This window comes from Oryctolagus cuniculus, chromosome 13 (genome assembly GCF_051225735.1).
Source record: "Oryctolagus cuniculus isolate XC-2025 breed Fujian yellow rabbit chromosome 13, ASM5122573v1, whole genome shotgun sequence".
NCBI classification, from domain to species: domain Eukaryota; kingdom Metazoa; phylum Chordata; class Mammalia; order Lagomorpha; family Leporidae; genus Oryctolagus; species Oryctolagus cuniculus.
In genome coordinates, this window is record NC_142879.1 from 29,637,697 (window position 1) to 29,653,301 (window position 15,605).

Here is a 15,605-nt window from a genome sequence, read left to right on the forward strand (position 1 = left end):
TTTCAAACTTGGACAATTGTGTTGGTTTCCCATGGCTTCCATAACAAAGCACCACAAACTGGAAAGCTTGCACAACAGGGTTTGTTCTCTCATAGTTCTGCTGTAAGTTCAAAATCAAGGTGCCAGCAGAGTCATGTTTTCTCAGAGGGTATTTTCTTGCCTTGCCCTAACTTTTCTTTTTCTTATTGGTACATGACATATAGAGGCATTATTTGAATCTCTTCTTATGGCCCTCTCCCCTATGTATCTTCTTTGTCTACTCTTCCTACAATGGCATCAGAGGGATTGAAATAAGGGCCCACTCTATTCTAGTATGAACTCATCTAACAAATCACACCTGCGAATACCCTCTTTCCAAATGTTTGTATTGAGTTAGTCACAAGAGTTTTGGACTCCAAATAGCTTCCTGGGAAGGGAGCAAAAGACCACACACAATGACAGTAAAACTTTGGTGTCTTCTCTTTAAGTTCCTCCCCTGATATTTTAAAAAGTAATTTATTTATTCAAAAGGCAGAGTTATAGAGAGGCAGAGAGAGAGAGAGAGAGAGAGGTCTTCCATCTACTGGTTCACTCCCCAGATGGCCACAATGGCCAGAGCTGTGCTGATCTGATGCCAGTAGCCCAGGTCTCCCATGCAGGTGCCAGGGCCCAATGACTTGATCCAGAGAGCTGGATCAGAAGTGGAGCAGCCAGGACTCGAACTGGTACCCACATGGGATGCCAGCAGTGCAGGGGGTAACTTTACCCACCATGCCACAGTGACGGCCCTCCTCCTCTGATATTTAAAAGTCTTTCCCTCTCTGCCAATTCACCATTGCCTGCCTCTTCCTAACTTTGTGCTATGTCCTATTTGCTCAGTATCATACTATGCATTCAAACTCTTTTCTGGGAAAACTAATTATAAATGCAGATTACAGAACTCTTTGCAGCAAGTTCCAATTAAAGTAGGTTATTCAGTGTTTTAACTCCAAAATTTTGGTTAATATAATATTTTATATTAATATTCTGTAGGAATGATCTTCATAGTTTATAAATAAATATTATTTATCAATGATGGGAATTTTCAAAATACACATAGGCTGTTTTGGGAGTTCTCACACAATACTGATTCTCTTTGATTCAATTAGTGTGAAAGGTAAGCTCAGAACCAACTAGACTCTTATTATAGTAATAGATTCAGGGGTGGTAACATCTTTTTTTTTTTTTTAAGATTTACAAGAGCTTTGGGTGATTACTGATGTCATAAATAAGAGTGTCAATTGTTAAATCAACAACAGGAGTCACTGTGCACTTACTCCCCATGTAGGATCTCTGTCCTTAATGTGTTGTGCTATGTGAATTAACTGTATAACTAGTACTCAAACAGTACTTTATACTTTGTGTTTCTGTGTGAGTATAAACTGTTGAAATCTTTACTTAGTATATACTAAATCAATCTTCTGTATATAAAGATAATTGAAAATGAATCTTGATGTGAATGGGATGGGAGAGGGAGTGGGAGATGGGATGGTTGCAGGTGGGAGGGAGGTTATGGGGGGAAAAGCCACTGTAATCCAAAATCTGTACTTTGGAAATTTATATTTATTAAATAAAAGTTAAAAAGATATTTATTTCTTTATTTGAAAGGCAGAGTTACAGAGAGGCAGAGAGAGAAAGGTCTTCCATCCTCTAGTTCACTCCCCAAAAGGTCGCAATGGCTGGAGCTGCTCTGATCTGTAGCCAGGAGCCAGGAGCTTCTTCTGGGTCTCCCATGCAGGTGCAGGGGCCCATGGACTTGAGCCATCTTCAGTTGCTTTCCCAGCCCACAGCAGAGAGCTGGATCAGAAGTGAAGCATCCTGGAGTCAAACTGGCGCCCACCACTGGCCCCTCACTTTTTTTTTTTTTTTTTTTCAGATTTGGGAATACCCCACTCTCCCAGATATTGCAGGTGGAAAGTATAATTTAAAAAAAATTTTTTTTGACAGGCAGAGTGGACAGTGAGAGAGAGAGAGAGAGAAAGGTCTTCGTTTTCCATTGGTTCACCCTCCGATGGCCACTGCAGCCGGCACGCTGCATCCTCCACTGCACTCCCGGGCCACAGCAGAGAGCTGGACTGAAAGAGGGGCAACTGGGACTAGAACCCCCTGTGCCAGCGCTGCAGGCGGAGGATTAGCCTATTGAGCCATGGCGCCAGCCAGTAAGTCTAATTTCTTAATCTGTATTCAAGACTATTGTTTATAAAGCAAAGAATAAATTGATCCATCTAATAACGTTTGAATAGCAATCCCCATGTCAAACTGAGGTATTCTTATTCAGAGTGTTAACAAAAAGACAAACATACAGAAATAAGATAAATCTCTAAGCTAGCACTATTTAGAAACTGACCAAACCGATTTCTGGCTAGCACACTTTTGTTCTTTTTAAAATGCTATTATTATTTCAATGTTGGCTGTCTGAGCTAGTAGATACTAGATTTATCCTCCCTGCTTGAACTAATTAACTAGTCAAAATAAATAACTCAAAATTTTACACATTAAACAACAGACAGCAAAGGGTTGTTATTCATAAGGAAAGGAAGAAAAATAGGCCCTATGATTGGCACAGCTTAACCCCTGAGGGGGAGGGGAGGGAGGGAGGGAGGGAAAAAAAGAGAGAGGCAGGCCAAGCAGAGTGTGGAAGTCCTGTGGAATTAAGGAGATACCGGAATTCACAGACCCCACGTATAATAACATTTGTAGGACAGATTACTAGAGAGAAGGGAGTCGCAGAGAGAAGGTTTCAAAGATCTGCAGCAGGATTGCTTGAAGTCTGGTTGAGTAGTGACCTGAGTATGTATGAGAAGAAGTTTTCTGAAGCCAGGTAAGCAGCCAGTGAAGAAACAACAATATGCTAAATAATTCCTGGGCTCACAGTGCGTGTTCTCACCAACCCAGAGAGGGAAAATGGGGTCATCAGTATACTTCTCAGGAAATATCTCTTTAAAAGCAGGGATTAAATCAGTCCTAAACTAAATGATGCTTTAGATTCATCCTAACAAACCTTAAGAGTTTCAACAAAATAAGACTAGAGGTGAATTTTGTCAACCTAACCCAGAGATTCTATGGACAACCTAACATTGTCATTTTAATAAATGGTGAAACACTAAGCGCTATCCTATGAAGGATTCCTTCTGGCTGGCGCTGTAGCTCACTTGGTTAATCCTCCGCCTGTGGGGCTGGCACCCCAGGTTCTAGTCCCGGTTGCTCCTCTTCCAGTCCAGCTCTCTACTGTGGCCCGGGAGTGCAGTGGAGGATGGCCCAAGTCCTTGGGTCCTGTACCCGCATGGGAGATCAGGAGAAGCACCTGGCTCCTGGCTTCCGACTGGCACAGCGTGCCGGCTGTGGCGGCCATTAGGGGAGTGAACTAATGGAAAAGGAAGATCTCTTTCTCTGTCTCTCACTGTTTCACTGTTTACAACTCTCTCTCTGTCTCTCTCTCTCACTGTATAACTTTGCCTGGCAAAAAAAAAAAAAAAAAAAAAAAAAAAAAAAAAAATTCCTTCTGCCACCATTGTATTCAACATTGTGTTATCCAATGCTATAATACATAAAAAAGTATAATATGTAAGATAATTAAGAATGGAAATTTAAAATTTTCTTTATTCAAAAATGACATGATCATGTGTACAAGAGACCATAAGAAATCCACACAAAAAATGCTAGTAAAAACAACAAAAAGTAGCAAATTCACAAAATGCAGTGTCAATAGATTAAAATCTAATATATTTCTATATTTAATGATGAAGAGTTGATAATTAGACTGCATTTAAATAGAATAAAATATGAAACATTTAAGAATAAATTTAGCAACATAAAACTATTACTAAACATTGCCATTATAAATGTATGTATGTGAACTACAAGAACAGACATACACTGTTTATGGCTTGGAAGATTCAAAACTGTCAAAAAGTTAGTTCTCCCTAAACTGATATGTTGATTTAACTCCTCTCACTCAAAATCCCAGAGATAATTTTAAATATTAAATATTCAAATTTTTATTTCTATTGAAATGTGAAGACTTTAGTAGAAATTATTGCTGTTTTCTTTTCTACTTATGACATCATTGAATAGAAACAGCGGAAGGTGAAGCAAGAACGTGTGCTCTATTTTTGACTAATCATTTCACCTGAGATAATTTAATAATTTAATTTCTTTATCCACTGAACAACTTCCCTGCATACCTCACTTGTTTCTGTAGTGATAAATCAGAATGCATTCTGATTATTAAAAAAACAAAGATTTTTTATTGAAATTCTTGCAAATTGTGGACAAGTTTCATGGATGAATGAATGAAGCAGGCAGAAGGCAAACTCTGAGATCTACCTAGAGTGGGAGAAAGATGGCAGTTACTACACAGCTTTGAGCACCTGTCATGAAATAATACCCATCCTCACAATGAGAATCCATTTTACTTCATCATGCAGCTTCTCCAAATACTTGAAATCTGGAGGTTTATATAAAATACTCCATTTAAAAATTTTGGAAATCAATTCCAAGTTGTTAAATGTTGTATGAACTGACAGAACATATCTATAGGCCATATTTCATGAATAAGACACAATTTCTTGTTTGTTGCTATGAACCCTTGCACAAATATTGGGTATTACTAATATTCATAGTGACACTAATAGCTGTGCTAAACATATTAAATGTCCTAAACAATAGCAACATATAATTCAGAAACCAGTATGGTTGTTTAGAGAGGGTTAGCTTTAATTACTGTCTATCCAAAATTAACATTTGAGCCTGAGCATGAACCATCAGTGGTATTTTAAAGAAAATTAGGACAATTTCTGATTGCTGGAATGTTTCCTGATTGTACCTACAAATACTTGACTCCAACTTTCAGTTGGCTAAGTGGGTTATAAAGAAAACAACTGCATGATATAAAAGGTGGGGGTGGCTCACCATCAGTAGAGCAAATTACTCTGCTGAAACAGTCAGAGGTACAACCCCTAATTTGAACTGGCAACCTTATTTTGTCAAAGGTTAGGAAAATCATTGCCATTGGTCATTTAAAAAAAATATTTGTTTGAAGAGCAGAGTGACAGAGGGGTGGGGGAGATATGAAAGAGTGAGAGAGACAGGTCTTCCATCAGCTGGTTCACTCCCAAGTGTCCGAAACAGCCAGACCAGGTTAATCCAGGTGCCTAGAAGTCCATCATGATTTCCCACAAGGGGTCCACCCAGAAGCATTAGAAGGAAACTGGATTGGAGGCAAAGCAGCCGGGAGTCAAACTGGCCCTTTGATATGGTATGCTGCCATTGCAAGTAGTGGCTTTTCCCGCTGGGTCAACATCAATTATTTTCAGTTCTCTTTGTTCAAGAAGAGATAGCTCAGTATATAGAGTTTCAATTAATATGTTCTAATGCCTCCTTTTCTACTAAATTTCAGATGGCTAAATACAATAGCGTCTTTTTTGCTGATTGTGTGTTTTCTTCACTTTCCTATAGTTACTTAGTGGAATGATTTTCTACTCAAATTCTACCATTAGAATAAATTGTCTAATTCTTTTTACTACTACAACATAAATATTGAATAAATTGTCAACCTAAAATCTATCATCTGGTTAAGGAAAACTAGTTAAATAGGCAAAATCTAATGATGCATTCTTTCAAATAATTATTTAATAAATAACAAATAATTTATACTTGCTACATGAAAAACAATTGATTGCAGAACTCTTCCTACAGTTTCCTCCTAAAACTATAAAAAGAATGAAGTGAGAGAAAGAGGGATGGAAATACAGAGGGAGAGTTTTCTCCAGTTTTATGTTAAAAAAAAAAGAAACTGAAAAATGTCTATTTAGTGAGTTATATTTTATAGTAAGCCAGAGGAAGATTGAAGATTTGATGTAACCTAGCATATAAATTCAGAATGGAAGCTATAATTTTTCCCATATTTATCAGACTTATTGCCCCATTAAAATGAAAATAAAATCAGCTTCTTGAACATAGTAAGAAATAGGAGCTATCCACTTATCTACCTGCAGGAAGGAGTGTTAGATTAAATTTGAATAGCTTCAAGGACTGAATTTCAACTCAAGAGCAGTGAATAATCAGATAGCCATTGTTTCCTAAAAAATAAAAGAAAAATATTTATCAGGAGATTATTTTTACTATAGTTGAGTGAGACTGACCAAATTTCACCCATAGGAGCCAGCACTGAATACAGTGGGTTAGGCTGCTACTTGCAACTACAACCCCCATCAGAGTGCCAGTTCAAGTCCTTGCTACTCTGCTTCTGAGCCAGCTCCCTGTTAATTCACCTGGAAAGGCAGAAGAGGATGGCCCACATGCTTAGGGTTCTGTCATATGTGTAGGAAACTCAAGAAGAAATTCTTGGCTCCTGGCTTCAGCCTGACCCAGATCTGGCTGTTGCACTATTTGGGAAGTGAGCCAGCAGATGGAAGATCTGTCTCTGTATGTATCTCTCCTCCCTTCTCTAACTCTGCTTTGCAAATAAACAAATCTTTTTAAAAAATAAATTCTCTCCATAAAGGAGTATAGTACTAACACTCCTTACTATCCCAGGAGACTGAATTGTGAAACTCAAGAGTTACAAGCAGAGAGACTATTCTACTTGGCATTTCTGCATACAGTTTTTACTCAAGCTGCCTCTTTGAAGATGGGTATTCAGCTGAAATTCTTTTTCTCTGCTGTGTTTCCCCCTTCCCTGTGTGGTACAGGGAGTTTTTAAGGGCTAAGGTAAGGTGAATATAAATGAGAAAGAATAAGAAGATGCTAAGAAATCTTGCTACCATAGTTAAAGGGAAAAACCTTCACAGATTATAGAAGTGAAAAGAAAAAAGAGACTAGGGGGAAAAAAAAAAAGCAAAGAGCCTTCCAAAGATGCCCTGGACACTTAATCCTGAGTCAATAAAAAGAGAAGCTATATTAGGTCTTGTTCATTATAGGACCCAATGCATGAAAGAAGTGTCTCATACCTCAAACCCTTAAAGATGTTTAGAAATCAGAGCAGATGCAAAGTAAGGAAACGTTATAGTTGGCCTAGAAATGCTAGCATCTGGGAAGAATCATTTGAAGTCCACTTCTCTGAACTTCCTATTTTTCAGTTGTGAAAACAGATTCCTCAATATACAGTGAATGTCCCAGGGTGACACTGATAGCAGCAGGGCCAGGGCTAGAAGCCTCGTCTTGGAATACTCGGGCTTCTCCTTGGCTCCAGTGCTGGGGTGAATGCAATGGGGAGCCAGCCTTTAGTAGCTGTGAAATGACAGCATCACTACAAATATTTTAAGTCAGAGCAAATAAAAATTAATCCCGAAAAGAATGTTGTTACTGTGGAATTAAAAAGGCACTAAGATTCTTGGCTCTTTTTAATTTTTATTTATTTTTTACTTATTTGAAAGAGTTACAGAGAGATGTAGAGAGAGCAAGAGAGACGTCCTCCATCCACTGGTTTACTCCCCAAATGGCCACAACAGCTGGAGTTGAGCCAATCCAAAGCCAGGAGCCAAGAACCTCCTCCTGATCTCCAAGTGGGTGCAGGGGCCCAAGGACTTGGGCCGTATTCTGCTGTCCTCCCAGGCACATTAGCAGGGAGCTGGATGGGAAGTGGAGCAGCCAGGATTTGAACTGGTGCGCATATGGGATGCCAGCACTGCAGTCCGGGGCTTTAACCTGCTGTGCCACAGCGCCAGTCCCTTCTCGGTTCTTTAGAAATATTTTGTTTTGAAATCCAATAGAATCATATGATTAGCCAAGTACGTACCACAATCCTGAATCAATGAAAGTCTTGCATTTCAGAGAAACATATTTTCCTCTTTGCTTTGCACTGTATAAACGCTGCCTAGTCATTGTTTATATCTCCAGAGATAAAAAAAAGGAACCCAGTAGACTGAGGTTGCTGCCTTTATTCTCCCTGTAGCCTTCCTTTATTAACTTTTCCTTACACTGATCAGTGGCCCTTGAGTAATGAACTCTCAGAAGTGTATCTCCTGCAAGCAACTTACTCAAGACAATGAGGGTCATAAATACTGTATGGGGACTCTGCTCCGACTAGCCTGTGTTGTGGGCCCAATATACATGCCAGGCACTGTGTTAGGTGCTTCTATATGCCCTAGCTCACTTTACTAAGTCTCAATGCATTCTGCACAGATATTTTGTTGACATATACAGCTATAATTGTGAGTTCTGCCTCTTAATAAACTTTCTTTATTGGTCTCTGGATCTTTTCAATTTCAGGTTCCCGAATCTAGTCAACTTGTAGCTAGCTCCCTTGATTCTTCATTTTGTTTGATGATAGTTCATTTGAAAAAGCTGGTATAAGCAGAAAAAGACCAGTATTTGAGACTCAGTCCTATGTCTTACAGATGATGGGACCCTCAGAAAATTTCATCCTTCTTTAAGTCTTAATTTTCTCATCTATTTGAGTGACTTAATTTCACTTTCTGTCTCATGGAAGATTATGAAGCATCAATGGAATGATCACAATAATCCACTATTCAAAAGAAAGGGATAAGATACTCCAACTAGGAAGAATAAATAAATTTAATGATCATCAAGCCTTTTTCTATAATTCTGGAAATTCTGTGCATGTTTTTAACAGAGGTCATAATTTGAACTGTTTTTAATTCTAACAGTTAAGGTTGGCTCTTATAAAAAATTTCTTTATTACTGATGATCTTCAAAACAAGTCAGTTATGTAGAAAATCTTTGAAGTGACCTAATTTTTAAAAGTAAATGCTGTCAAAATCACCATATAAGCATGCTGGCCTGCAAAACATGTCATGCGACAAGGAATTGTATTGAGAGCTGCACCATCACTCTTGGCATTTTTCCATGACATTAAAATAATACCCCTGAGAACTAATAATCACATTCTTCTTGCTCATAGTAAGTGTCTAGCCAACTACAAGCTCTGGCATGCTGAACTGGGTCCATTAAGAACATATTACACATTCTTTTATTTTCCTATGGCAACTTTAATTTTTACTTTTTTTAAACTTTTATTTAATAAATATAAATTTCCAAAGTACAGATTTTGGATTACAGTGGCTTTTTCCCCCCATAACCTCCCCTCCCACCTGCAACCATCCCATCTCCTACTCCCTCTCCCATCCCATTCACATCAAGATTCATTTTCAATTATCTTTATATACAGAAGATCAATTTAGTATATACTAAGCAAAGATTTCAACAGTTTACACTCACACAGAAACACAAAGTATAAAGTACTGTTTAAGTACTAGTTATACAGTTAATTCACATAGTACAACACATTAAGGACAGAGATCCTACATGGGGAATAAGTGCACAGTGACTTCTGTTGATTCAACAACTGACATTCTTGTTTATGGTGTTAGTAATCACCCGAGGCTCTTGTCATGAGTTGCCTAGGCTATGGAAGCCTCTTGAGTTCACCAACTCTGATCTTATTTAGACAAGGTCATGGTCAAAGTGGAAGTTCTCTCCTCCCTTCAGAGAAAGGTACCTCCTTTTTTGATGGCCTGTTCTTTAGGCTGGGATCTCACAGAGATCTTTCATTTAGTTGTTTTGTTTTGCTTTTTGCTGCAGGGTCTTGGCTTTCCATGCCTGAAGTACTCTCATACTCTCATGGGCTTTTTTTTTTTTTCCATTACAGGCAGAGTTAGAGAGAGAGAGAGAGACAGAGAGAAAGGTCTTCCTTTTCCATTAGTTCACCCCCCAAGTGGCCGCTACAGCCAGCACGTTGTGGCTGGCACACGGCGCCTATCCGAAGCCCAGAGCCAGGTGCTTCCTCCTGGTCTCACATGAGAATGCAGGGCCCAAGGACCTGGGCCATCCTCCACTGCACTTCTGGGCCACAGCAGAGAGCTGGACTGGAAGAGGAGCAACCAGGACAGAATCTGGCGCCCCAACTGGACTAGAACCCGGTGTGCCGGCACCGCAGGTGGAGGATTAGCCTAGTGAGCCGCGCCGCCGGCCTCATGGGCTTTTTAGCAGGATCCAGATGCCTTAAGTGCTGATTCTGAGGCCAGAAACATATTACACATTCTTATACCTAAGTGTACAGCCTGCATTTTGTGCATATAGTTTACTATCATTTTACCATCATTGATTTTAATGTAACAAGAGCCCCAGAGGACTCATAAAACCTGGAGAGAGATATCATAGGAAATCAATAGATTTTATTTATTTTCCACATTGCAATGATTTTTTTTTCTCTGTAGAACCGGCCATAATTCTTACCGGAATTAGTTTATTATGTGGAATATACTCTGCTAGACCATATTTATTAGAGTAACCTAGTTGCTATAAAGAATAGACCCCAAAATGCATAATGGCTCAAACACAACAAAATTATTTTTGTCTTTTAAATTTATGCTCACATGAAGATACTGGACTCATAAACACATCTATGGAGTTGTTCAGAGATCCAGATTCAAAGAAGCTCTTCTGTCTTCTACACTTGGCTTCCAAGGACATCCAGAGGTCATCTGCATTCTCGCTAACTGCAAAGAGGAAATAATATGATATGTGCATGGGAAAGGTTTGTATGACTCAAGCCTAGGAGTCAGACTTATCACTTGTACTCAGATTTCTATGAACTAGAACCCAATACTATGGCTACAAATAACTTAAAGGATGCTGGGAAATGCAGGTGAGCTGTGTGCCCAAGAACAATAGGGAAATATGGATTTTTTTTAATGAGCAGCTAGCAGTGGATGCCACATCAACATCTGAATATTGTCATCGAGGTTATCCAGATTTGCAATAAGTAGACTAAAGCTGCTTTGCATTTCCTGGGAGTCATTCAATAAATATTCATTAAGCAACTACTAAATATCTTTTCAATGCAGGCAATGATTTTGCAGGTAGATATATGCTCCAGATTCAATGCATAGAGGTCAGTCTAATAAGTCAAATATACAGTTTGGAAACACAAAGACAAAAACTGATATTTTGACTCAAATTTTATGGTTTTCTGAAGAAAATTGCTTCTCAAAACTCCAGACTTTCAAAAGGAAAAAGTGTCCCTGGGGAGTTATTTTTCTATCAAAAATTACACGATCCCTTTTAATGAAATATTTGTATTCTTGATCATGGGCTAGTCCAGAGCATTTTAAAGGAGGAAAATGTTTTGGATGAAGAAGGATTGAAGATGTCATCATGCTTGCTTGATGCATGAATCCTTTTTTCAGTATGGAATAAAGCAGTATATTTCAGAAGTACATAGCAAGTATATATATATATATATATATATGTATGTATATATATGTATCAGTGAAGTTAAAGTTTTAATAAATGTCCTAATTATTTGTCAGTCACTGATGTTTTCTATTCATAACACTAAAAATGCCACATTTTTTTAACCTGCTGATAGGTAACAGCTAAAGATTGAAATATTCATAGTGTAAGGAATAGAGCAAGGTCTTTGGATTTATAAGGACTTAAATTATTACCCCAGGGAAAGTTAACATCATTATTAGCTTCAGATATTTTAATCTATAAAGTGATATTATTCTTTATTGAGTGATAGTCTGAATTCAAATGAGATCTAATTTGTAATGAGGCTGATAATACTCAAAGTATTTGTCTACTACAGGCTTGTCTTATCCTTTCCTCTTTTCAATTTTCCCCTTTGTTTCTACATTTATATACTACATTAATGATATGGAGAAATAGGGTTGGAGATAAGGGCCGTCACTGAGATCTAAAAAGAAGGTATTATGATTGGGGTTATCATCAAGATAATTGTGACAATTTTTATGTCAATCATTTTGGCAAATTTTTGCCTTGCACTTCATTTTTTTTTTAATTTGAGTACTGAAAATCCTAAACAAAATAGAGAAGATGTTAAGTATGAGAGTACTTTGAAAAGTTTGTGGGAACTGGAATTAAAAGAAAGTGTTTATTTTGATGCAAAAAAATGTGAAATACATGGATAGGTTTTTCATTTTACACATGGACTACAGGCTTTTAGAAGACCTCTCATAGCATGGTAGACATTGATACCATTCTCCCTCATTTCCATTGTCTCTGAATGAAAACAATGAGGAGCAGAGCCTACAAACTGAAATAGGAGTGTAGCATGGACTAGAAATACTTTTTTCTAAGACACATAGAATTATGGGTTATGACCAAAGCACAGTGTAGCATATTTTAAGTGATAAAGACATAATTTTCCTTTATTCATATAAACAATTATTTGCTAAGACTGTCATAGTAAAGTAGCAAAGACTAGGGTCTGAAACTACAGAATTTATTTCCTTCCAACTCTGGATGCTGTAATTATGATGTCAATGTGTTGGCTGGGTTGGTTTCTTCTAAGGCCTCTTTCCTTGGCTCATAGATAGCTGTCTCTTTCCTGTTGTCTTCACATGGTCTTCCTTCTGCCTGTGTATGTCCTAATTCTCTTTTCTGGTAAGGACACCACTCACATGGTATTAGGCCCACCCTAATGACCGTATTTTAACTTTGAATACCCTACTCCAAATACAGTCATGTTTTGAGATACTGGGATTAGGACATCAATGGAATAATTTGAGAGATAGGGATAATTCAGCCAATAACAGTAATGTTTGTTCACTTGACCTAAAGTGTGTTTATATTGCTTATCTTAATGCCAAGAAGAAATGTGACCCTCTATTGCCTCTATTGCAAACACAGTGTTGACCAGAAGCTAGTGATTTGAATCAATAATCTATGAATACATAACCTAATTAATTCACTTGTCAATCTTGAATCATAAAGATATAATCATCTATTTTTAGTTTGCATAGATCACCAAAATCCAACAGTTGTATCCATATGGATTTCAAACATAGGAGTGTTAATAATTTAGCAAATAAATTTTTCACTTCATTTAACAGATTATAAAATCTACAAAAACACAGACACTATTTTTCAATTGAATGAAGACCATGGTGCTGAGATGAATAAATAGATGAATTCATAAATGAGAACTAAAAATGCCACTAAATTAAATTTTATAGGCTAAGGATATTAAGTATAACTCCTCAAAATAAGTATTTTTTGTTTGCTTATCCAGTGAAAATATGGAAGATATGTTTCAGAGAGAAATGCACTTCTTGGATACTAATACAAATGTTCTCATGAATTCTTATGGACTTGCCCAGTCTCCTTTAAATAATGGATTGAATAACCAAGACCATTAAAAGAATTGAAAGAAAAATAAATTTAAAAAAAAGCAAAACTCCCATTGACCCAAAATTGGCCAGAATTTGAAACATAGAATGTCAAAGATAAGAAAATAAGGCAATTGTCACCAGTAGAATGATACTATATGATAATAACAGCAACAATAGCTGTTACAACATCCTTGGCCCAATACAGACATCTACATAGTGAGGAATCATGGTTATTTCTCTGACCTGCTGGGTAAACTTGCAACTTCCCCGTGCTTTGCAAGTTTTAAATTATGGATGTCTGGGAAATGGAGAACAGGAAATAGTATAGTTTAGAGAAAGAGTTGAACTATACATCAGGAGTCTAGCTTGCTGGCTTATCTTTGTAATCAATTCGCTATGTGATCTTGGATGAGTCACATAATCTTTCTGGGCCCCAGTTTCTTCATAAATGAAACCAGAACCTCCAACAAAAGCGTTACTGCAATTCTTCTCTGCTTGAAGTCACAGGCTGAGGGAGGCACAATCTGGCTGAAGTTTTTGAACTACGTGCCTGCAGATTTTGCTCAGCAATGCTGTGCCCAAAGGTCGCTTCTTGGGACCCACTGATCATAATTAATCAAGAAAATGTTCATGGTTCTCTCACCTAAACTCTGTAATCCATGCGAGTTTTCCTCCTGTTATTAAGTTCTTAAATATAAACTGAACGCTATTGTATAGCTTGTCTGGAGAAATAAACTTCCAAATTTTAGAATGAACATTAGGTAATGTGTTTCCAAACACTTGGACATCTACTATTTCTCTCCCTGAACTTTATTCTATTCCCTCTCATTCTCCCTCCCTACAACCCACTCAACATTTCTACTGGGAAAATTCCTTCCAAACCTTAAAACCCCTGTTCAGGATCGCCTATCTCCTTTAGTAAGCATTCCCTGCTACAGTCTAACCTTTGGCCAGCTCTCAAACCATCCCTCCATTCTGTTACCTTTTACCGGGTCCAAGCCCCTGTGATTAATTATGTCATCACTTGTCTTCTTCTGGCACCAGCTCCTTACAGGGAGAAACTGTCATACTCTTCCTTATATCTTCATCCTCCACGTCTAATATGGGACTAAGTGATTATTCCAAATAGTATGTACTCAGAGGACATGCATTAGACTGGGAGATCTTTGTATCTAAAGTAACTCTGTACCATTCATATACAGAAGCCAGTTAGGAGGAGAAAACTGACTTCACATGAGCCTCCACTGAGCTGTTTGCTCATCCATCCAACAACAACCAGATCTGACTTCTCCCTGAGTAGATTCACCATGGTGCAGCGGAGTAAGAATGGAGATGGGCAAGGAGGGATTTTGACATTGCTACCTCACAGCTTTGGAAAGAACATCTCCCCCTTGTAAAACTGTCACTTTATTTTTTCCTCATTAGTCATTTTTTTTCTGGCAAACAGAGCTCTTATTTGAAGATCAATTATTTTTTTAACCAGGACTACCCACCATGGGCTTGACCATGGTGTCCTAGAACAAAATATTCCCAGGAGAGATTTGAGTGAGAAGACCGAAACAAAGTCTCTTCCAAAACTGCTTCACAAGTTAGTCTCTCTCCAAAATCTTGCCTAAAGCAGGACCCAAAGCAGACAAATCAATGATCTAGGTTAAACCACCGAGTCCACTGACTCCTGGGATACAGTTGCACCTCCTATCTACTCATTTCTCACTATTAAAATGTAGAACACATTGACTTTTCTTTGGGGTGAGGTGGAATATGACTATAAAAGCCTGTTATTACTGCTAATTATACACTGTGCCTTTTACCTCATTAGCAGTGCAAAGCTAACATTTAAGATCCTTGACAGGTAGGCAGTTTGGGCAGTCTTCATTTTAGTAGTCTATGATTTTTCTGTTTTCTTGGCAGAGGAGTGAATCAATGTGTTGAGAACAAAAAATCAAAAATGAAAATGCTGTGGATGTTGCACTCTGCAGCAGGACGAATAACCGATTAGGCCAGAATCTGAACGGCAATGATAGGCTGATAGTGGAATTCAGAACACTTAGCAAGAAGGTCTTGGTTTATGCTGAAAGTCAGACTGGGTGAGTATGATGAAAGTAGCAACTTCACCTAAACAGGAAACAATGAATTGGGGAGAGTAACCGAGTCCTCTTTGAAACTGGGAATGCAGAGTGACAAATAAATTGACAACAGTACTTTGATCTTATTCCTCCATCACTGCAGAGAAAGTTCTAGTTAACAAGTCAGAAGTAGATGACTTCATAACTTCTGCCTCCCTGTGGTTAGGGGGAATGAGCTCATCACAATGGAGTGCAATAATATAGCATCAGAATATATATTTGGCAGTTTAGCTTCACTAAATTTTTAATCTTTCTCTTTAAGAGAGAACATTTTAATCTTTGAAAATGAGTTCAACCTTTTTTTATGTCTGTGCTCCCTATATTTGTGGTAAAGAATGGCAAGTCCTTTGTAGGGGTGGGC

General features: G+C 38.0%; 1 long non-coding RNA gene across 2 annotated transcripts in view; it reads left to right on the forward strand.

The window, feature by feature from the left end:
- The window catches only part of LOC149122531 (uncharacterized), a 164,425-nt gene that overhangs the window by 136,346 nt on the left and 12,474 nt on the right, over positions 1–15,605 (forward strand). The window contains exon 3 of one of the 2 annotated variants that reach the window (XR_016219619.1): positions 10,362–10,706. The exons of the other annotated variant lie outside the window; for it this stretch is intronic. This is a non-coding gene — a long non-coding RNA (uncharacterized LOC149122531). Of the gene's footprint in view, positions 1–10,361; positions 10,707–15,605 lie in introns of those variants that run through there. 2 annotated transcript variants of the gene reach the window in all.